Source organism: Carassius carassius, chromosome 43, assembly GCF_963082965.1.
Source record: "Carassius carassius chromosome 43, fCarCar2.1, whole genome shotgun sequence".
In the NCBI taxonomy this organism is placed as follows: Eukaryota; Metazoa; Chordata; class Actinopteri; order Cypriniformes; family Cyprinidae; genus Carassius; species Carassius carassius.
Window position 1 is genome coordinate 23,062,330 of NC_081797.1, and position 25,087 is coordinate 23,087,416.

The window sequence follows — 25,087 nt, forward strand, 5'->3', positions numbered from 1 at the left end:
TCTCTCAGCACACACACATACTTTCACCAGCTGTCTCTCTCTCTCTCTCTCTCTCTCTCTCTCTCACACACACACACACACACACACACACTTTCACCAGCTGTCTCTCTCTCTCTCTCTCTCTCTCTCTCTCTCTCACACACACACACACACACATACACACACACACACACACACACACACACACACACACACACACACTTTCACCAGCTGTCTCTCTCTCTCTCTCACACACACACCTACTTTCACCAGCTGTCTCTCTCTCTCTCTCACACACACACATACTTTCACCAGCTGTCTCTCTCTCTCTCTCTCTCTCTCTCTCTCTCACACACACACACACACACACACACACTTTCACCAGCTGTCTCTCTCTCTCTCTCACACACACACCTACTTTCACCAGCTGTCTCTCTCTCTCTCACACACACACATACTTTCACCAGCTGTCTCTCTCTCTCTCTCTCTCTCTCTCTCTCTCACACACACACACACACACACACACACTTTCACCAGCTGTCTCTCTCTCTCTCTCTCTCTCTCTCTCTCTCACACACACACACACACACACACATACACACACACACACACACACACACACACACACACACACTTTCACCAGCTGTCTCTCTCTCTCTCTCACACACACACATACTTTCACCAGCTGTCTCTCTCTCTCTCTCTCTCTCTCTCTCTCTCACACACACACACACACACACACTTTCACCAGCTCTCTCTCTCTCTCTCTCTCTCTCACACACACACACACACTTTCACCAGCTGTCTCTCTCTCTCTCTCCCTCTCTCACACACACACACACACACACTTTCACCAGCTGTCTCTCTCTCTCTCACACACACACACATACTTTCACCAGCTCTCTCTCTCTCTCTCTCTCTCTCTCTCTCTCTCTCTCTCTCTCTCTCTCTCTCTCTCTCTCTCTCTCTCTCTCTCTCTCTCTCTCTCTCTCTCTCTCTCTCTCTCTCTCTCTCTCTCTCTCTCTCTCTCTCTCTCTGTGCGCGTGCACGAGTGTTTGGGCGAGTGGAGCGTGGCTGTGAGAGCGTGTGTGCAAGGTGCGTTTGCAAACTTTTCCTTCTTTTTTCTGTCTTTTACTTTAAAAAACACACAAATTAGTTTGTTTTTTGAGTGTAAGGACGTTTTGTGAGCGGGGCGCCATACCGCTTTCGGTTTCGCGAAAGCATGGCAGGTGCCAGCTCGGTGATTTTAGAGTCACTTACTAGGCGTCATGGTGTGAAAGTAGCGTCTGCTACAAGTATAGAGGAATGTTGTTTAGCGGCAGGTAAAGTGGTGGGTTACGACTCTATTCTGTCGGCATCCAGAATGAACAATGCCATCGTTATGTTTTTGAGTACAGTGGAAAAAGCAAATGATTTAGTGGAGCGTGGTTTAGTGCTAAACGATGCGTTCACTCCCGTGCTTCCCCTTTCAATGCCGTCTAAGAAAGTGACTTTGTCAAATGTGCCACCTTTTGTAAAAGATGATTTTTTTAGTGAATATGCTATCTCGGTATGGTAAATTGGTTTCACCAATTAAAAAGATACCACTCGGAAATGTTTCTCCCTTATTGAAACATGTAGTTTCTTTTAGGAGATATGCATTCATGATACTAAATGACAATGGTGAGCTTGATGTGTCTTTTAGTTTTCGTATGGATGATTTTGACTACTCAATCTATGCAACTACTGATAAGATGAGATGTTTTGGCTGTGGCAGGGCAGATCACCTGGTGCGTTCATGTCCAGATAAAGTAGAAAAGGCTGTGAATGATGAAACAGTTAGACCACAAACCTCATCAGAATTACTGCTAGAAACAGGTGTTGATAAGCTTCTTGTAGATGTTACAAAAGATGCAGACAAAGATTCAGTTGTGAAGGTGAACGGTGATAAGAGTGTACCAGAGACTGTACAGGTCTGAATCCTCTATTTCTGTGGAACCAATGGACAGTCTGGTTGTACCAATGGAAAGTGAAATACAAACCAGTAATGTTCAAGAGGGAAAGAAAGCCTCTGTTTTTGTTTCTGATGTGAATCTCACAGAAACAGAAACCTAACCGTCTTTTAAGGTACCCCTGAAAAGGAAGATGACAAAAAATGAAGGGGCTGTGAAGATAGTGAAAAAAGTAGATGTGAGTGAGATGGCAGATGAAGAAGATGAAAGTGATGAAGATTCATCTGATTCCAGCAGTGTTTTGTCTCAATCTGAGTATCAAGTTCAGGGTTATGACATCCAAAGCATTAAACTGTTTTTGAAAATCACGAAAAATAAACGAAATGTAAATGTTGAGAAGTTTTTCCAAAATACTACGCTGTTTGTGGAGAGATCAAGGAGTTTAATGAGTGAGGAATGTTTTACTGATAGGGAAGTGTACCGATTGAAGAAAATTGTCAGAAAGCTTAGTATCGAAAATAGTAATAATGAAGAAGTCTAACTTCCTGGTTTCCACGGTCCCAGCTGCTATGCTTGTATGGGGCTTGTTTTTGTTTTTCTTTTCTTTTAATATGAGTAATATTAATATTGCATCCCTGAATGTCAATGGAGCAAGGGACAGCAAAAAAAGAGCGGAGATCTATGAGTTTGTTAAACAAAAACGTTTTGATGTAATTTTATTGCAAGAGACCCATAGTGATGCACAAAATGCAGCAGTTTGGGCAATGGAATGGGAGGGGCTCTCTTTTTTGAGTCACAATAACTCACTTAGTGCAGGGGTTGCTGTTCTTTTTTCTAAATACTTTACCCCTGTTTCTTATGAGGTGGAAGAAATTCTAAAAGGCAGAATTTTAAAGATTAGGACAGTGTTTGAAAACAAAGTTTTAGTTTTTTTTTTCAATATATGCCCCAACTGCATCTGTTGAAAGAATAGCTTTTTTAGATATGTTATGTTTAGCTTTGCAAAAATGTAGTAGTGATGATTACTTACTGCTTGGTGGTGATTTTAATTGTACTGAACAGAATATTGACAGAAATCACCTTGAACCGCATATGCCATCACCTAAAAGGCTGATACAACTAATTAAAACTCATGAGCTTAATGATGTATGGAGGAATTTTCATGGGAATAGCAGACAGTATACATGGTCTCATTTCCGTGATAAAGCTGTGTCTTTGGCAAGATTGGATAAGATATATTGCTTCAGACATCAGATAAATGTTTTTAGAAGCTGTTGTATCATTCCTGTATCTTTTTCTGATCACTGTATGGTTCAATGTTCAATATTTTTGAACTCTGTTAAGCCAAAGAGTGCATATTGGCATTTTAACAATGCACTTTTAAGTGATAAAGGTTTCAAAGATGCTTTTGAGTTTTTCTGGAAAAATTTTAGGAACACAAAATCAACTTTTAACTCAATACAACAGTGGTGGGACTATGGAAAAGTCCAAATTAAACAGTTTAGTCAGCAATATACAAAGAATGTCACAAAAAATATAGAAAGGTCAATGAAAATTTTAGAGATGGATATTATTAATTTGGAAGAACGACTACAATCCACTGGAGATTGGACATGTACGAGGTGTATTTCCGAGAAAAAATCCAAACTAAATAAAATTTTAGAGATGAGAGCACAAGGGTCTTTGATCAGGTCAGGGGGGGTTATATGTGCGTCACGTTAAATCGATAAGGCTTCCGCATAGGATACACCTGTGTATCCTCGCTCATCGCTCCTCATTCCTCCTCGTGGTGCAATTAGAGAATTGAGATGTCCTTTAAGATGGATGTGCTCGATCAGTTTCCGTGTCATAGGATGGAGGACGGATGAGCGAGGAGACGACCATAGACAGTAAAAGAAATGGACACAGCGACCCCATTGGAACTCAAATGAGTCAAGTGAAGCCCATTTTTAGCGTTTTTTAGCACTTCCGTTTCTGACACGCAGACTCAAACTAAGCTTGATGACGTCAGCAACCTGTCTGACAGATGTAACTCTTCTAGTAGCTGTGCGTGCAAACTGCCATCGTTAATCTTGCAGAGACGGCGAGCTTGAGTGGGGTGTTCTTTGGCGTGAGTGAGCAGGAGTAAGTATTCTGAATAATTATTTTGTATAGTATTTTAAAATGTAACACCAGGGCTTGTATCTATGGGCTTCTCTCTTGACGTCTCCCCGATTGCCTGCGAGCTCCTCCTCCTGTCTGTACGGTAATTTCTCTACTGTGCGACAGAGAGTCGAGTGGTTATGATGCAATTGTTAGCCTATTTTTACAAAAACTGTTTCTACGGGGCCATAATGTAACATAGAAGGTAATGGAGCCCTTTATACATTGTCGTGTATCTTTAGAAATAAATAATGGACAAATGGAGTCTTTAAAAACCTCAGATGTAAAGTTATTCGCTGTCAAAGTGACACCAAAATGAATGGGAGTCAATGGGATGCTAACGCAAGTGAAGTTCTGCTACAAGATGGCGGCATGCGGCCGACTTCAACTTCCGGTCGACTTCCTTCCCACCTGGAGACGACGAGGGATATTGAGAAGCACCCATAGTGTCATTAAAATGACGACACATCTTGCAGTACACAGCATCGTCTTTTATGCTGTACCAGAGACAATTTGGCTGTACTCTAGAAATGGGAACTTTGTGTAGCTACCACTTAGAAGCAAAATGTCTAGACTTGCCGTTTATTGTTGTGCGCGGAAACTCGCGTAAATGGAGCTGAGCAGGTGGTTAATCACGTGTGGATAAATCAGTAGCTTTTCTCAACGATTAGCCCGGGTTGATGTCGACGTCTCGGGTTCTGTTCTTGTTTTTTTATTTTTTTTTTATATTTAAAGATATCCGTTTCGACATGCTCGTCTCGTGTCATGCGTGTTAAAAGTTTATTTCTCTAGTAGACGTAAACTCATCTTTCCATCCCCCCAACAATATGCGATGTTGCTGTTGCAGTAGGGAAATTATATGAAAAAGTTTTCGCTCTACAGTGTTTATCTTTTTATGAAACTTATTGTATGTGTTTAAGTGATTAGTATAGTCATATGTGCACAATTTTTTTTTTTTTTTTGTCTGTTCTGATTGGGTGGGCCAGCCGTTAATCTGAGTGGGCCAGTGCCACCCTGGCCCTTATGTAGCCTCGCCCTGATCCAAATGTTTCCATATTTTGTTTGTTTGTTTATTTTCATTAAAAACTGTTAACTTTCATTTGTTTCCAGCCTTTCCTTCACCCCTCCGTCACAAAACTATAATATATATATATATATATTTTTTTTTTAAATGTAAACTAGACGGAAAATATCATCCTCTTCACATGAGCAAAAACGTCCTTGGCTTAACAGCAGAGTGGACCGGTATACTACGGTCTATTTAAACTGACCAGTGTAACCTTTTATATGTTTGGTTGACTGTACTTTATTTTAATAATGAACAGACTGCGAAGCACGTTTGAAATTAGAATGTACTTTAGATGTTCTGTGTCATTTATACCAAACACAAATGTTGCTGGTTGCTAGTGTGTTTGCAGTACTACAATTATTATTACGTTTATATATATATATATATATATATATATATATATATATATATATATATATTTATATTTTTCTGTTTAATGTATTTTATTTAAATGTATATTTAAGTTTACATTTATGTTACAACAAGCTTGAAAAACTCTGCTTGATAAATGCTCTAAAACTTTTATGTAAATTTATGTCAGTGCCGTTGCTCCCTACACGCAGAGTACGCAGTCTGCGTAGGGCACCAACTCCCAGAGGGGGCACTATGGAGGGATAATTTGGTCAGAATATAAACAAAGTCTAAAACTAAAAGTCTTAAACCAAAACTAAAAATCTAAATTTGAAACTTAAAGTCCAAGTAGAAAATTAATTTGGTATTTAGGATTGGGCATTTGGTATTTAGGATTGGACATTTTCTATTTAGGGTTGGGCATTTGGTCATTTAGCCATTTAGGATTGGGCATTTGGGGATTTAAGATTGGGAATTTGGCATTTAATATTGGGCATTTAATCATTTAGCCATTTAGGATTGAGGATTGGGGATTGAGGAGTGTATGCAAATTAGGAGGCGTGGCCCAAATACTGGAGGCTGGGTTTGAAATGGCTGGTGTGCAGAGGCACCTTATGGACAGCAGAGGGAGCTCCCAGTGCTAAGGAGCACACTGTAATGAAAGTAATGTAATTGTAATGTAATTCTGTTTCTGTTTTGAAACAGAGCGAGTGAGTGGCTTGAGCGAGGACTGTGTGATAACTTCAACTTAATGACAGCTTTGTAACATTTGTGGCCTGAAAGGAGTGAAAGGAGTGCTATCGGTCTGACGACTAGAAAGCAGCAGACAGTGCAGCAGGTAAGATGCTAACGTTAGCTACTAGTTATATAAGATGATATTGCTAACTTGCTTAAGTAGGGTATTATTATATTGGGACATGCGGTTTTGTTTTTTAAACTGTGGTTAACCCCTTCTTTGTGGTTAACAAAGAATGGTGTGAAAAGGGAAAAACATCCTGTGGGGGCGAAAATGCCTTGTTGATGCTAGAGGTCAGAGGAGAATGGGCGTGTTGTGGCTTCACAAATGCTTTGCTGAATACTTCGTTTGTAATGAGTGGTTATTTCAGTCAAAGTTGCTCTTCTATCAGCTTGAATCAGTCGGCCCATTCTCCTCTGACATCTAACATCAACAAGGCATTTTCGCCCACAGGACTGCCGCATACTGGATGTTTTTCCCTTTTCACACCATTCTTTGTAAACACTAGAAATGGTTGTGCGTTAAAATCCCAGTAACTGAGCAGATTGTGAAATACTCAGACCGGCCCGTCTGGCACCAACTCCATGCCACGCTCAAAATTGCTTAAATCACCTTTCTTTCCCATTCTGACATTCAGTTTGGAGTTCAGGAGATTGTCTTGACCAGGACCACACCCCTAAATGCATTGAAGCAACTGCCATGTGATTGGTTGATTAGATAATTGCATTAATGAGAAATTGGTGTTCCTAATAATCCTTTAGGTGAGTGTATATATACATACACACACGACATGTGACATTAAAGAGAGTAGACGCTCCTTATGCTTTTGAATCGCTCTCGCAGTACTTTAATGTCATAAACCGATCGGTCTTGCAGTGTGCAGCGCCGGTTCAAGTCGAACAAGCCTAATTTCTTTTCTCTCACAATCTTTATAATATATATATAGGCTATATAGCAAAAAAAAAAAAGAAACAAGACCATCTAGTGGCAATGTGAAAGGAATGTATCTACTAATGTCAGAGGGGTTAACCGCAGATTAAAAAACAAAACAGCATGTCCCAATATAATAATACCCTACTAAAGCATGTTAACAATATCAGCTTATATAACTAGTAGCTAATGTTAGCATCTTACCTGCTGCACTGGCTGCTGCTTTCTCGTCGTCAGACCGATAGCCCTCCTTTCACTGGTGACTTTGTGTTTGAGGCCACAAATGTCACAAAGCTGTCATTAAGTTGAAGTTGTCACACAGTCCTCGCTCAAGCCACTCACTCGCTCTGTTTCAAAACAGAAACAGAATTACATTACAATTACATTACTTTCATTACAGTGTGCTCCTTAGCACTGGGAGCTCCCTCTGCTTTCCATAAGGTGCCTCTGCACACCAGCCATTTCAAACCCAGCCTCCAGTATTTGGGCCACGCCTCCTAATTTGCATACACTCCTCAATCCTCAAATGCCCAATCCTCAATCCTAAATGGCTAAATGATTAAATGCCCAATCCTAAATTCCCAATCCTAAATCCTAAATCCCCAAATGCCCAATCCTCAATCCTAAATGGCTAAATGATTAAATGCCCAATCCTAAATTCCCAATCCTAAAACCTAGATCCCCAAATGCCCAATCCTAAATCCTAAATGGCTAAATGACCAAATGCCCAATCCTAAATACAAAATGCCCTATCCTAAATACCAAATGTCCAATCCTAAATACCAAATTAATTTCTACTTGGACTTTAAGTTTCAAATTTAGATTTTTAGTTTTGGTTTAAGACTTTTAGTTTTAGACTTTTAGTTTATAATCTGACCAAATAATCCCTCCATAGGGCACCATCCCAGTTGCTCAAAAAAAAAAAAAAAAAAAAAAAAAAAAGCCTTCCGCCATTATCCCATCCGCGCTCGCGACCGCTCGGACCTCATGTTTGCGGGCGGCTCAATGTTCATAATTGATGGATGAACATATATGTCCGGCTAAAGGACATCAGCAATCCAGCGCAGAGAAAAGAAAACTAAAGAAAATAAAACAATAAAAAAAAAAAGTTGGCTTGACCGTTAGATGTTCCAGAGTCTCAAATTTAGGGACCGTCTCTAAAGTTACATGTGATATTTGTATACACTTTTCTAACGTCAGTAGCATTTGAGGAGAATGACTTACATTCATAAAAACAACTGTAATTGTTCATCTAAGTGTCAGCTATAATGCACAATTGAATTGAATGTTGGATATTTATTAAAATAAACTGTTATTCATATGTAAATTATGCTACTTTTTCACATGGACTCAAACGCAAATTTGAAACTAAATAGCATTTGAGGACAAAGACTTGCAGTCATAAAACAATTGTAATGTGTTCATTTAGGTGTCAGCTACACTACACACCTTATACATTTTTAATATATATTAAAATAAATTATAAATCTTTTTTTTTTTACCCAATTACCCATGGTTTTAACAATAACACCGCAAATCATCGTTCTTGTTGCCATGGTAACTGCAAATTAACCGTGGTTTTGTTACAAACTATTAATATACTGTAATAGTTTTTTGATGTTGTTGCTATAAAAAAGAGCTAAGCCATCAATAGCCTTTAAAATGACTTAAAATGCATTATATGAAAAAAACAATGAGGCAATAATGATTGGTTAATAATAAAACTGTTCAAATGCATAATTTATGCAAATACAAAATAAACAATTTATGTACATTATTACAAATGCCTACAAAGGGAGCCAGATGCCATGTAATTGCTGCTGTTACACTTACAGGAGAATCAAATCCTTGTTTAGGCTACTGACCAAACATTTAATTCAAATATTCACTTAATCTTTCATTTTTTGCCACCTTTATGCTATAGATGACACAGCCTTTATAATTTCATCAACAAAAAACATGCATATCACAACCCTTACAAAAATAAACCATGGTTTTTTCATAGTAAAACTGCTTAATTTCCTTTTGCATGATTTCTTAATGCTTGAGACTATAAAATAAATTAGAGTCATAATAAAGTTATAGCCATAGGTAAATGTCGAGAACTACAATTGTAATTTGAAAATAATACAATTTATTCATTTAGTTTTTTATTTGATTAAAGTTATTTTTTCACCCCTATAGTAGGTGTTTTTTTCATCATCATATTTGAGGAAGGGGGGCACAACAATACAATCCTGCTTAGGGCACCCATTTGGCCAGCAGCGGCCCTGATGTAAATGATCGACTTATTATCAGTGTGACATTTTAGCATACAAATGAAGGAGAAAACTTCAAGATATCGGCCCTAAAAATCGGCAAATGTCTGATAGACAGCTTTCACATGTCAGTTTTACATACATTATAAATCATAAACATCTTAAAGACATCTTATAGACATCTATTTTACATCTAAAAGGAAAAGTCCTACAGACGTATTGCAGATGAGCAAACACTGTGAAAAATACATCTTGTAGATGTAAATGCAGACGTCAAATAGACGTCTCTAAGATGTACGTGTGCTATCAGGGAAAGGTCTAGTTTTGGGTAACTTTTGATTCATGTTGACTGCTTCTTCAGCAGAAACTTAATGTGTTTGTAAATAGATGCTTATGTGCAAATGTTTAGAAAGTGATTTATGGATATTGATGCCCCATCAACAGACACAAAGCTTGTCTCTATTGGCCTATATATCTGTTAATTGACCATCATTTATGCATGCACTATAGTATGTTACCTTGGACAATCAACTATTCACACTTTTCTAAGAAAATGCCTTCACGTGCACGTCATACAAGAGGCTCTTAACGAGTTCACATTTACACTCATTTTACATATCACAGTTTAATTTAGCTTGTATACTGTCAGATATGTATATGTATATGCCAGGAAAAGTTAATTTATTTCAGTAATTCAACTCAAATTGTGAAATGTATGTATTAAATTAAAGGCACAGACTGAAGTAAAGTAAGTCGTTGGTTCTTTTAATTGTGATGATTTTGGCTCACATTTAACAAAAACCCACAATAAGTGACCGCTGGGATAACAGTGAACAGTGTATATAAATCCAATTACAGTTCTTAGTGAAAATGACAATAAAATGTTGCAATGACAAAATATTTCACTAAATTAAAAATGCAGATGTTACAAATAATGTACAATAATGATGTTGTAATACTCTAAACATTAACATAAAAATGTGATGTTATATTTGACAAAAAAAGTATCCATTTTGAAATGATGTGTTGGTGAATTGTTTTATTTTACATCTCAGTATTTCTTTCAATGTAGCATATTTATTTATTTATTTTTGCATAATAGTAGCCCTAGTATGTAATAAACCAGTTCAAAATAGCTGGGCTAAGATACACTCTAAAACACACTTTTGGGTTGTTATTAACCCAAGGGCTGGGTAAATATAGGACAGAACCCATCTTGGGTTAATTTTATCCAGCAAATTAGGTCGTTTATTTAACCCAACATAAGAGGTTGATTTATCCCAGATAAAGTTTATTCATTTTTATTATATTACTATCTTATTTTTTTTACTTCACAAATTAAATAATGTTTACAGATTAACTTCAATCCTCTAAACTTTTCTAAAATAATCCACACAACCACTGGTTTGCATGTTACCTTCCTTTATTTTCCTTTAATTTTCATTTACAGCATTGTTTATATCGTTTTTAATAGGCTATACATATTGCCCATATTTAAAGTCGTTTGGCAAACAGTAAAACCAAAAATTAAACGTTAAACATAAGTAATTTACGTGTTATTAACCAGTCTCTGTTGTTCGGTTTCAACCTGGTCTCACAGAATTCCGTGAAATGTCCACGGGCCCTTAACTCAAAATCTGTGAAATCATCACGGAATTGCCCCAAATTCCGTGACGCGGCCACGGATATATCTCCAACGCAAGTCAATGACACTGACCTTCCGTGGTCCACACACGGATACCCGTTTCAATGACGGAGTACAGAACTCGCTCAACGGACGTGCTTTCTCATTTGGAAACGCAACATTTGAAGTATTTGTTTCTTTTCCAATGCCATAATGACGTTAACCAGACAGTTATTGTGGTTATTGCATTGTCCTGCCATCATAAAAATTCACTTTGATTCTGTTAGCCTAACTAAAATCTGTGATACGAGCACGGAGTCTGTGCTGAGATCACGGATAACTCTAACGCAAGTCAATGACACTCATCTTCCGTGGTCCACACACGGATGCAGTCTCACGGCAGTTCGTGATTTGGGCACGTAATTTAATCTATTTATTCGTGGCATGGACACGTTTATTTCGTTATTTTCGTGATTGCAGCACGTTTTTTTAAACTAATGCATTTCAATTGGAGGCATCTTTCGTGCATCAGCACGATACTTTCTGATTAATTAATTTTTTTCCCCACAGGACAACAGAAGAAACTCACTGAAACTTTTTTTTTTTAAATCGGAGCTTAACTTACTGTAACAAAACTGAGCAACATACTGTATTGCTGGTGACAAAAACACACATTAAAACTTTTTTGGCTGTAAAATGCGCAATGGTTCTTTTTTACTTTTTTTTATTGATTTTTATTTTTTTCATAGGCCTAGGTTTTTTTTTAAATTACAGAATTCAATATCAAGTCCTTGACACATAACTGTAACACATTTTCACATTTAGAAACAATATAGTTTAAATAAAAAGAATAAATAAATAAACTAGCAGAGATCTTTTTTTTTTTTTTTTTTTACTTTAGACTCTAAAGTTTAAAGTTTTTATTAAGGTTATTGTAAAGGCTGCTTAAAAATGCTGTTGCTGATGAGCCGCTGATCGCTGTCAGATTCTGCGATATGAATGTCCGCGTTGGATTGTGGCTAATGGGCTTAGAATGAGCCCCGCTCGGCCTGTGTTCTGGCTTACTGTAATATTTCACCGGTAATAAGACCGAAATAATATAATTAAAATAAAGAAATGAATCAATACAATGATAACATCTAAATAAATGTTGATAGATGTAGCCTTATAGTTTTAAAAATATCAATAAACAGCAAATCAACACAGCTTCGAAATAATAACCGAAAGAGACCTAAATAATAATAATACATAATTAATTTACAGCACCGCCACTTCCACCACGCGCATCACGCGCTTTGCGTCAACCCATTCACTCCCAAAGCGTCAAAAACTGAAGGCTGGTCAAGCGCCTCTAGCGTCACTGACATGAGATGTTTATCGCTATGAAATCACGTTCAAGAAGTCTCATTCAGCACACATCGCGATACTTGCCATCAGTTTACAAGAGCCGCAGGTGGGGTGAGTAGTAGTAAATATGCTCTTTTAATGCCTGTTATAAAATGTATTCTGTCTTCTTTATTAATCAGATGAGCGCCTTATGTTTACTCTCTGTATTATATCGGTCATCCGAGGCTGTCTTTGAGTTTCATTGTGTTTAACTAAATGAACACAGCTGCTAACTGGGGTGATTAAACTCTATCTGTCACGTGACGTGCCATAGACCTGGGATCCGTTTTATATTCATTTCAGGTTCAAAGATGGAAGTTGTATTTGTAGTAAAATCATGGTAACCATGACACCTACAATAGTAGGTCAAACCCAGTAAACAAGACATTTATCATGTTTTTTACCACAGTAACTGTAGTTTTACTATGGTTTCGTGATAGCACAATAATCACCAAAATAATTATAGTTGTACCACTGTAATGATAGTGTTTAAATGTGCTTTTATATGACATATTTCACAGTAATCACATTTACTGTACCATGCTTGTAATACCTTTTTAATGTAAATCAAAAAAAAAACCACATTTTTCCCATCTTGCAGTTCATTCATATTAGTTTATATCTTAAATATTTTGCTCACAGATCACTATTAACATTCTGTATATAATTCTGTTTTATTTTCTCTCCCCTTGTATTTATTTTTTAGCTGAAAAGACGTAAAGGAAGCAGTCAGCCCAGTCGTGTTTGTGGAGAGGTATTCCTTCAGAAATGGAGAAGACAGAAAGCTGCAGAGGCAGGTTGGTCTGTGACTGTGATAGTTTGTTCCTTTTATCAAACATTCCTGCTGTTATCATTTGCACAGCATTTGTTGTTTCTTAAACTGTTGTACGGTCCAAATACCCACACTTGCCATCTTTGCACATTTCCTTTATTTGGCCCAAGTGAGCATGAAGATCCCAAGTGTGTGTCGATCTTAACATGACAAAGTTTGTTTCAACTTTGCATTTTAAAATAAACTTCTAAATGTTTTTCCAATAGTCCCTATTAAAGATGACAATTTAATTTGTGGTGCTTCTAATTAAGTGATAAAAAGAAGTTACAAATGATGTACAAAATAAATATACTTTTCTGTGCACCAAGAAAACGTGCAACACTTTGTTTTACTACTAAATTATTCTCAATATCTAATTATTATTATTAATATTTCACATACATTGGAAAGGTTTGCGTGACCTCCTGTGAGATCTCTGCAAAAAGTCTCACGATTAATTCCAAAACATGATGCATGATGGGATACACTAAGCGTTGTAAAGCGCTCCGGAGCAGTATTGGAGAGGTTTAGTTTGTGTTAAGGATGCTGCGCTTTGGCATTATTAAGACCGGGGACAGTCTTGTGCATGCACTGTCACGTACACACACTCTCAAGGGACCTCAAGTGTGGGTATTTGGAAAGGGGAAAAGTCTTTAAAATGATCCCTAAATACAGTCGCACATCAAAGTCTTAATAATTCACTAATTCAATTTAACACTTGTATGATATTGTACAAGCCCCTGGACAATCTTATCTGACACTGTCACAATATTGGAAAATCACACAGTCAGAAAGTTTATATTGTTCATTGGCTTCTCATTAAATTACTTCAAATAAGCCCCATCAGTTCATGTTCCCACTATACGTGATCTCCATGACTAGAAATTGCTATTAATGACTTGCTTTTATAAAATGGATGCATTTAACAATTAATTATACAGCATCTTTGCAGAGGATGCTTTCATGGTCTAAAAAAAACACAGTAATGTTGCATGTAAAGAAATAATATTTCCTTCCTTTCTGTCTTCCAGGATTGTTTGCAGATAACACTGTAGTTCTCCATCATGCACAAGGACTCACCTCTAAAACTCTTTATCCCCCCCCCCCCCCCCCCACAGACAGAAATGGTTCCTGGATCAGTGACTTAAGACTTTGCAGTGGTTTGATTTTTGCAGAAGATGTAACTTTGTTTTAATTAAGCTTATAATGAATACATTGTGACCTTCCAGCAACCCATATACTGTACTGTATACAGAACCAGTGATGATAACAATAGTTAAAAATAGTATTTATCATATTGATAAAGCATTGTGTTCTCTTTTTCAAGCGTCATACAGTAAACTGTACTTCTGGTGCTTTTATCATAAAAAAAGCATCAGTTCTCATCGGGAGTTTTAGTAAAGGACATATTCATACACAGCCATCCCCTAGTTCCAGTCATGAAGTGAATGATGTTATTGTTAAAGGTATATTTCTGCATTTTTATGTAGCAGGTGTTTGTTTTCCTGAACACTTTATCTTTCTTCCATTGTTCGGACAATCAGTGTTTATTTGATGATGTGCTGATAGAGTTTTATAGATGATATTGCACACTTGACATGCATGACTTCATGATGTTATTTTGTGAGTTTGAAACATTTACATTGTGTTGTATCACTTTTTGGTCAATAGAATTTTTAAAGAGAATGTATCTTTTTCTGGTGTTCTCTGAAAGACATATACCGTATTTATACTGTTTTGTTTTTTAATAAAAGTATTTGCATACTGAAAATTGTTAACGTTTACAACATAACTGCCTTTTTATTCTTCATAATTTTATTCTTCAAAAACGAGCTTGGTGACAGTGCAGTAATATGCGCTCTTTGTCTTTAAATGAGTTTGACATAATAATAATACTGTAATAAATACTGGAAAATTCTTACAAAATTATGTATGTTCATTATGCTTTATTTCAGTTTTTATTCCTAGAGATCAATTGGTAAAGCAAGGCAAATCACAGAAACAAATGTGAATAATTTAATAACTTAATAATTTCACTCTTTACTTTTTATTAGTAAATGCACTTGTCTTTGGTCAGGAAAAAAATGTATCTTTTAAATTGAATGAAATGAATCTATTGGTTAGATAAGATACAACTGTGACTGTGCAGTTCTCATCACATGTGTAGTTGTAAATACACATGTGCACATCAATATTGCCTAATTTTTGTCAAGCTGAATAACAATAATTTCTGTATTTGCATTATTGTTGGAAGAAGGTGTAGACGTTAATAAAACACTATCTAATAGGTGGCAAATTTAATTTATTGTTAACCAATCTATCCCTTTAGCCGAAAAACGGAAGACAGCGCTCATGAATGACCATAAATGGTTAAGGAAGTGTGATGACGCTGCTCAGCTTTGATGTCATTGGCTGTGAATGTTCCTTGTCACCGCAGGACTGTCTGTGGTTGGACTATCTTTTAACCCATATTAAACAGCGCATCATGTTACAAAAGTATGTTTTGCTGCTATTATCACATTAGTAAATATATTAAGTCAACAATGAAGTGTTTCTATGTTGAGAAAAATCACCTTTTTAGTGAGATCCTAACCCTATCCCTAAGAATAACTTCAATGAACTACAAAAAACAGCGCCTAGTTTTGCCTTTCCATAGATAGAACGACGGAGGCTTATGGGTAATGTAGTTTAAAACGTTTTATTAACGAAATGAAATAAATAATATATTTAATGGTAAACTGGACATATAAATATGTTCACTGTGTAAACATCTATGATATATTTGAGAGGCATGATGAAATTTAGTATTTTAGAGTGAGCAATATTTAAAATGCCTTTATGCCACCTTTCCATTTATTTCTGAAAACTGTGCCCAAAATTATTTTATCAGCATAGCATAAGTAGTAATCCTGCTGATTTTCTCTTTGATATGTTAATTTGACTCTGATTTACAGCCATTTGAAATGTACAGTTTTGGGCTCTTCCAGGGGGTGCTACTGGGCCCCTGGGGGTAGAAGGGCAGTAAATCCTACATATATGTATTCTCCTCATCATGGACAACAAACTGAGCTGAGTCACATTTATATCTGACAGTTTTCACAGTCCACACTTTTCTAATCTTAACATCATGGCTAGTAAAGCTTTTGACAGGACATGGTGAGGCCATCTGATGAAACATGGAAAAACTAATTAGAAAAAATCTGTGTAAAAAATGTCCTCCTCACCCCCTTATCTTGCTCCTCAGGTACTGGACATCAGTAATGTGCATGCTCTTGGTTTTAATGCAGTTCAAGATAAACATTGATCATTCCTGCTACATTCTCAGTTATCCCTCAAGTGTTTGTAACAATAAAGCCCATGGCAACATCTTGTAATGCAAAATAATTAATCTCGTAACTCCCTTTCTTTCACAAAACAATTGGCATTTGTTACTAAATATAAACAATAATAACTTTCTGGTGTATTGATGTCCCAGATGTCATTAATCTGATCAAATATTTTTATGTCTTAAGTAAAAAATAATCCCGATAATTAATAATATGTAGTTTTTCCAAGTCTAAAATAAACACATATGAGCCTACCTAGTAAAATGATGTATTTACCAAGAATCTTCAGAACACAATATTCACCATTTTCATTTTATTGAAGCATAGAATATAAAGATGATAAAAGTAGCATCAAGACAAATAAGATTCAAGGAAAATAATTATTTATCATCAAAAATACGTTAACCTCATATATTAATCAGTTCACACAGATGAGTGATGAAATATCCTTAAAAGTCACACAATCCCATCCAGTCAACTGTGATTCAGATCATGCGATACAGTACATATAAGACATGTGATACTGTTCCAGAAAATAATGATTCCTTATCATCACATCTAAACTGGTTTCATCTCCCCATCGTGATCTTCTTCTCTCGTGTCTGGAAACAGTTTGTGGTTGATATCCAGCACTGATGTGGTGTAGCATGTTCTCAGCCAGAGGATCTCTCAGTCCTAAGATCCCAGACCTGGTCAAAGTGTAACAAACAATCCAGATGAAGTTGTTTAATGGACAGAGAGCTCAGCTTATGTTCTGTGTGATTTTAGCAGGGTGAGCAACTATGACCCTTGTAGTACTGTACACTTACCATTCTTCAAGCTGCTTTAAGACCTTTTGAGAAGCCTTTTCTCTGAAGACAATTTACCACATCCTCTTCTTTCACTCCTTTCAAGAGCATCACTTGATCAAAACCCCTCATTTGGCTGATGAGATCATCTGTGCAAAGTGAAATTGTTAAAGTATTGCAATAAACAATTTAATTCTGCAAGAATTAAGAAAAAATTACAGAGGCAAAGGTCTTGCTCATGAGACTCCATTAGCATGTGTAGTTCTCAGAGACTCTAGAATCGATCTAATGTTGCAGTAAATGTGTTTTCTTCCTCTAGAATCTCTCTCCAAAGTTCCTGACTTCTCTCACAAATGTGTTTTAGTCTGTGCAGTGTAAGGCCTGGCTTCAAACCAATCAAATATCAATCCACAAATTATAACACAACGTTTACAATACAATGAGATAATGTCAATTGGTGTTTATATCAATTAAACCACTTTTATGGCACTTGTATGCTTTTAAGAAAAACAGGTAGTGTTTTTTAAAAACTTAAGATTAAAAATGTTTCAGTCACACTTTGCTAACATGCTATAATTATAATAGCTGTATCAAATAAAATAACATAATAAAAACATTGGAAAGAATAATCACGGCTGACATGACCAGTCCTGTGAGAGATCATCATAAAGTGCTGTAACACATAACACAGCATTGCTTCAACACACACATACCAGTGGACTTCTGTTTGTTTGAGCACAAGATGGCCGTCTTCATTCCTCATCCTGAGCAAATCATTTCCTTGGTCTTCCTTCTCTTCTGTGAAACAAGATAATCTCTACTTACTCTGTGTGTAATTAATATTGCTCATTAAACATATAATTAAGTTAATTTAAAGTAAGATTCAGACCAGAGCATTTGATGAGTAAATGTTAATTCAAAAATATTTAAAAAAAAAGGTACCTGGGAAGAGCTGATCATGGCAAGATTCACTGAGACTCAGTAATAGCTCTTTTAGTTTTTAGGAAGGTGTGTGAGGGTTGGCTCACCAAAAACTTCTGAAAAAGAAGAGCAGCATTATCTGCAAACAATCCTGTAAGACAGAAATATTATTTCATTACATGCAACTTATTCATTACTTATACATTATTTTTTAGACCATGAAAGCATCCTCTGCAAAGATGCTGTATAATTAATTGCTGTATAAGTCATTAATAGCAAGCTATATTCATATGAGTTGGTTTAAAAATTAATACATGCTAATAGGGCTGTTATCAGTAGTGTAATTGATCTGGTTCTGACAAATTAATCAAAGATTTAATATATATCACGTGACACATTAAACTAGCATTTCTACTCGTGGAGATCACGTATAGTGGGAACATGAACTGATGGGGCTTATTTGAAGTAATTTAATGAGAAGCCAATGAACAATATAAACTTTCTGACTGTGTGATTTTCCAATATTGTGACAGTGTCAGATAAGATTGTCCAGGGGCTTGTACAATATCATACAAGTGTTAAATTGAATTAGTGAATTATTAAGACTTTGATGTGCGACTGTATTTAGGGATCATTTTAAAGACTTTTCCCCTTTCCAAATACCCACACTTGAGGTCTTATTCACTTGAGAGCTTGTGTATGTGACAGTGCATGCACAAGACTGTCCACGGTCTTAATAATGCCAAAGCGCAGCATCCTTAACACAAACTAAACCTCTCCAATACTGCTCCGGAGCGCTTTACAACGCTTAGTGTATCCCATCATGCATCATGTTTTGGAATTAATCGTGAGACTTTTTGCAGAGATCTCACAGGAGGTCACGCAAACCTTTCCAATGTATGTGAAATATTAATAATAATAATTAGATATTGAGAATAATTTAGTAGTAAAACAAAGTGTTGCACGTTTTCTTGGCGCACAGAAAAGTATATTTATGTTAAGATCGACACACACTTGGGATCTTCATGCTCACTTGGGCCAAATAAAGGAAATGTGCAAAGATGGCAAGTGTGGGTATTTGGACCGTACAACAGTTTAAGAAACAACAAATGCTGTGCAAATGATAACAGCAGGAATGTTTGATAAAAGGAACAAACTATCACAGTCACAGACCAACCTGCCTCTGCAGCTTTCTGTCTTCTCCATTTCTGAAGGAATACCTCTCCACAAACACGACTGGGCTGACTGCTTCCTTTACGTCTTTTCAGCTAAAAAATAAATACAAGGGGAGAGAAAATAAAACAGAATTATATACAGAATGTTAATAGTGATCTGTGAGCAAAATATTTAAGATATAAACTAATATGAATGAACTGCAAGATGGGAAAAATTGTTTTTTTTTTTAATTTACATTAGAAAGGTATTACAAGCATGGTACAGTAAATGTGATTACTGTGAAATATGTCATATAAAAGCACATTTAAACACTATCATTACAGTGGTACAACTATAGTTATTTTGGTGATTATTGTGCTATCACGAAACCATAGTAAAACTACAGTTACTGTGGTAAAAAACATGGTAAATGTCTTGTTTACTGGGTTTGACCTACTATTGTAGGTGTCATGGTTACCATGATTTTACTACAAATACAACTTCCATCTTTGAACCTGAAATGAATATAAAACGGATCCCAGGTCTATGGCACGTCACGTGACAGATAGAGTTTAATCACCCCAGTTAGCAGCTGTGTTCATTTAGTTAAACACAATGAAACTCAAAGACAGCCTCGGATGACCGATATAATACAGAGAGTAAACATAAGGCGCTCATCTGATTAATAAAGAAGACAGAATACATTTTATAACAGGCATTAAAAGAGCATATTTACTACTACTCACCCCACCTGCGGCTCTTGTAAACTGATGGCAAGTATCGCGATGTGTGCTGAATGAGACTTCTTGAACGTGATTTCATAGCGATAAACATCTCATGTCAGTGACGCTAGAGGCGCTTGACCAGCCTTCAGTTTTTGACGCTTTGGGAGTGAATGGGTTGACGCAAAGCGCGTGATGCGCGTGGTGGAAGTGGCGGTGCTGTAAATTAATTATGTATTATTATTATTTAGGTCTCTTTCGGTTATTATTTCGAAGCTGTGTTGATTTGCTGTTTATTGATATTTTTAAAACTATAAGGCTACATCTATCGACATTTATTTAGATGTTATCATTGTATTGATTCATTTCTTTATTTTAATTATATTATTTCGGTCTTATTACCGGTGAAATATTACAGTAAGCCAGAACACAGGCCGAGCGGGGCTCATTCTAAGCCCATTAGCCACAATCCAACGCGGACATTCATATCGCAGAATCTGACAGCGATCAGCGGCTCATCAGCAACAGCATTTTTAAGCAGCCTTTACAATAACCTTAATAAAAACTTTTAACTTTAGAGTCTAAAGTAAAAAAAAAAAAAAAAAAAAGATCTCTGCTAGTTTATTTATTTATTCTTTTTATTTAAACTATATTGTTTCTAAATGTGAAAATGTGTTACAGTTATGTGTCAAGGACTTGATATTGAATTCTGTAATTTAAAAAAAAACCTAGGCCTATGAAAAAAATAAAAATCAATAAAAAAAAGTAAAAAAGAACCATTGCGCATTTTACAGCCAAAAAAGTTTTAATGTGTGTTTTTGTCACCAGCAATACAGTATGTTGCTCAGTTTTGTTACAGTAAGTTAAGCTCCGATTTAAAAAAAAAAAAAGTTTCAGTGAGTTTCTTCTGTTGTCCTGTGGGGGAAAAAATTAATTAATCAGAAAGTATCGTGCTGATGCACGAAAGATGCCTCCAATTGAAATGCATTAGTTTAAAAAAACGTGCTGCAATCACGAAAATAACGAAATAAACGTGTCCATGCCACGAATAAATAGATTAAATTACGTGCCCAAATCACGAACTGCCGTGAGACTGCATCCGTGTGTGGACCACGGAAGATGAGTGTCATTGACTTGCGTTAGAGTTATCCGTGATCTCAGCACAGACTCCGTGCTCGTATCACAGATTTTAGTTAGGCTAACAGAATCAAAGTGAATTTTTATGATGGCAGGACAATGCAATAACCACAATAACTGTCTGGTTAACGTCATTATGGCATTGGAAAAGAAACAAATACTTCAAATGTTGCGTTTCCAAATGAGAAAGCACGTCCGTTGAGCGAGTTCTGTACTCCGTCATTGAAACGGGTATCCGTGTGTGGACCACGGAAGGTCAGTGTCATTGACTTGCGTTGGAGATATATCCGTGGCCGCGTCACGGAATTTGGGGCAATTCCGTGATGATTTCACAGATTTTGAGTTAAGGGCCCGTGGACATTTCACGGAATTCTGTGAGACCAGGTTGAATTTGTATTGACTGAGTAATATAATATTGTAATGAATCAATGTTATTGAAGCACATTGCTGAAAAAGAACACACGATATGCTCAAAAAGCCGATTGACACAGAGTATCTAGTGAACATGAGGACCAGCCGTTTAATCCATAATAGCTGTCCGTGACTGTCTGATTATTACCAAGTCCTGTGGCTTTGTTTGGTTGTGTTGTTTGCAGGAAAAACAATTATTTGCCCAACTATGGTCACTCTGACTGACTAACAATTTGTTGACTGTTTGGGGCAGCCCTAATAAATATACACAACAATGATGTATGTTTATAAAGTTTCGAAAGCATGCTTAAGGTTATTTTGTTCCTCTTTTAAGATTCACCATGTGGCTTAAGTGAAGAGGGTTTGAAAGGTCTGCAGAGCATCATCCTGAGAAAGCAACATAAAGTCAGAGAAATGAAGGTGCAAGCAAGAGACTGTTACCTGCAAGTTTTGTCTGGAGAAGGCAACATCAACTTTTTGTACAGTGCTTCAGCTGATGAGTATGACAGTGACTGTGAAATGTCTGATGACGGACTGTAATCCACAAGACTGTGACATCTTTCATCGTTCTGGACAATGACCTTAACTCTGGATATAAAGAATGTAATAAAATCTGCTTTTCATCACCTTTATAAAAAAAGTGAACTAAACTTTTGTTGAACTAAAAGTGTTGCCTGTTCTTTCACATACTTAGAAATGTGTGCATGCATGCCTCTAAAACCAGTTTGTGGTGGAAATTAAGTGCATTAATTGAAGTATTGTATGGTACTTAGAGATTTGAGGTATGAGTTGTTTCTTCTCATCCAAACTTTACTTATACTCCACTGCAATTCAGAGAGAGAAAAAATGCACTGGACAGCACATGGAGAGCTTTTAAATGACATTTTGTTGCAAAAGAAACTTCTCAAAAGTACAATTAGTTGATTGGCAGAAAATTAATTGCCAGATAATTTTCATGCAAAAACATTTAATGGTTCCAGCATGTATTTTTTTATTTGAGGTTTGAACTGTTCACAGCTTTTATCAATGCATCTTTTTGGGGTTTTGTGTAATTGTGTCTGTATTTCTCATTTTCATACTTGCTCACAAACCAAACTCTTCATTTGTTGAGAAATAAATAGCAGATTCATTTGTTATGAAAACAATCATTAGTGTAGGTTGTGTACAAAATAATGAATAATAATCTTGCATGAGTAATAATAATCTAAGCTTATATGATTCGCGGGGGGAATGAAATATTAGAACACAGCTTGTGGCTGTGGAAGTGTAGTGTATTTCAAATATAACAACTGAAACCTTTTTGGAGAAATAGAAGAAGCAAATTATGAGGAAGAAAAGCATTATGATAAGGAGGAATCATTATTTCCCAGTTTAATATTACATCTGCTTATGTGTCATCTAGTAAAAGTATTGGAGTCAACTGATTTGATTTTGTGGCGCTCAAAACATTCCACCACTTGTGTAGCTTCATCAGCTGTGACCTGATAAATAGCATGATGATAGCAAATTTGAAGTCCCTTTTTATTTCTATTGAATCCAATTTGTCTTTATACTATTTTATAAAGCATCTTTATTCTATTTTGTAGTCTACAATAAAATGATTTACATGGTGTATCGTATAGTACATTTTGTTAATTGTTTTGGAAATAAAAAATGCACTATATCATCTTATGAGTTTGTTAAATTTCATAATTTTGTAAAAAAAAATAAAACAACTTTGTAAATACTTACCATGCTTCTTTTACATAAACATTTTTAGTCATATTAATGGCATTTGAGACAATAATGAACTATTGTTGTCTTTTATACCCTGATTCTTTTTATTGTGCACCGTCCTGTGCCTATGTTACTGTATTCAGAGTCTCACAATATCAGCAAAACATAACACAAGCATGATGTAAATATAGAAAATGGGGAAAGGAAAACAATATTCAGATATAAATGTGAATCAACAGTTTGTTGTTCATGATGAAGAGAGCATATCTGTGTAATTTTTACTGTCTTACCTCCCCCAGGGACCCGGTAGCGCCCCCTGGAAGAGCCAAAAAATGCACATTTCAAATGGCTGTAACTCAAAATCTGGTAAGCATATCGAAGAGAAAATTGGTAGGACAACTATTTATGCTATGTTTACTAAATGATGTTGAACAGAGATTTCTGACATGCATGGAAAGGCGTTATAAAAGCATTTTAAAAAGTGCTCACAGTACAATACCAAATTTCATTCTGACTCTCAAATATGTCATAGAGGTTTATACACTGAACATATTTAGATGCCCCTTTGCTCATTAAAGATTGTATTTATTTAATTTAATTACTAAATGTTTTTAAACTGCATTACCCATACGCCTCTGTAATTCTATCAATGGAACGGAAAACAATGGCGCAGTAAATTGTAGTTCATTGAAATTACACTAGGGTTAGGGTTAGGATCTCTGTAAACGGGTAATTTCTTTTAACATAGCAATACCTCATTGATAAATGACAGTATGACTTACGTAATAAAGACATCAAAACATAGTTTGCAACATTAATCGCTTTTTATTTTGGCCTTAAAGTTACTCCAATCACAGCGTGTTCTGTTAGAGCTGTGTCACGTCATACTTGTCCATATATGGTAATTACAGTACAGCTACGGCCGGAAGTGATGCAACGTTTCAGGGTAAATAACGGTGAATTAAACTTGTTACTTATCAAATTGTGTTTTATTAACACCAACCCTAAACTTACCATTACAATACTGCAAATACAGTTATTAAATTAATTAAATAAATATTAAATGCTGCAATATTGATGTGCGCATGTCCAGTTGCCGTAGCTATATCCCATTCCCTTCTAGTCTTTCTCGTTGAGTTGACTTGCGGGTATCATGGAAGTACATGTGATTGGCAGGTCTACAGGGCCCTTTTGTTTCTTTACTATGTAGTACAATATTAAAAATAACTATTATATAATTTATATATAAATTTAAAATTCACTGAAACAGATTACAGTGAAACATTTTTTCCAAGTCCATTGGTTTCCATGGCATGAAGCAGAGGGTAACTATTATTAAATATTTGTTGCAGCTGTGCACTGTATGTGAATTAAATAATTCAATATATCAAAATATTTCATTTTTTATTACAAAATGAAAATTACTGTGATAGTTATTCTAGCATGCAGTAATTTTTATAAGAGGTAAGTTAATTAAACATAAAATACTTATGTGACATTTGCAGATGTGACCCAACAGGCTTTAAATAAAAAAACTTTTTAAAGCCTTTCTCTCTTTTTTTTACAAACCAGGAGATGCAAGTCTGCCATCAGGAAACATATTATTTTCTTCCCTTTAAAGAAGCCAACAATAAAAAACAGACTAAATGCAAGGAAAACATAAATTGGCAATTACAATTATGACTATAAATAAT

At 35.9% G+C, this 25,087-nt stretch overlaps 1 protein-coding gene and 1 long non-coding RNA gene across 2 annotated transcripts in view; both read right to left on the reverse strand.

The window, feature by feature from the left end:
* Window positions 1-25,087, reverse strand: part of LOC132125334 (histone H2B) — a 471,182-nt gene that overhangs the window by 358,810 nt on the left and 87,285 nt on the right. The window lies entirely within an intron of this gene.
* Window positions 17,055-18,368, reverse strand: LOC132125447 (uncharacterized). Its single transcript, XR_009426915.1, has 4 exons — window positions 18,274-18,368; window positions 18,045-18,129; window positions 17,353-17,480; window positions 17,055-17,232 (listed from the first exon to the last, which is right to left on the reverse strand). It is a non-coding gene; the product is annotated as an uncharacterized LOC132125447 (long non-coding RNA).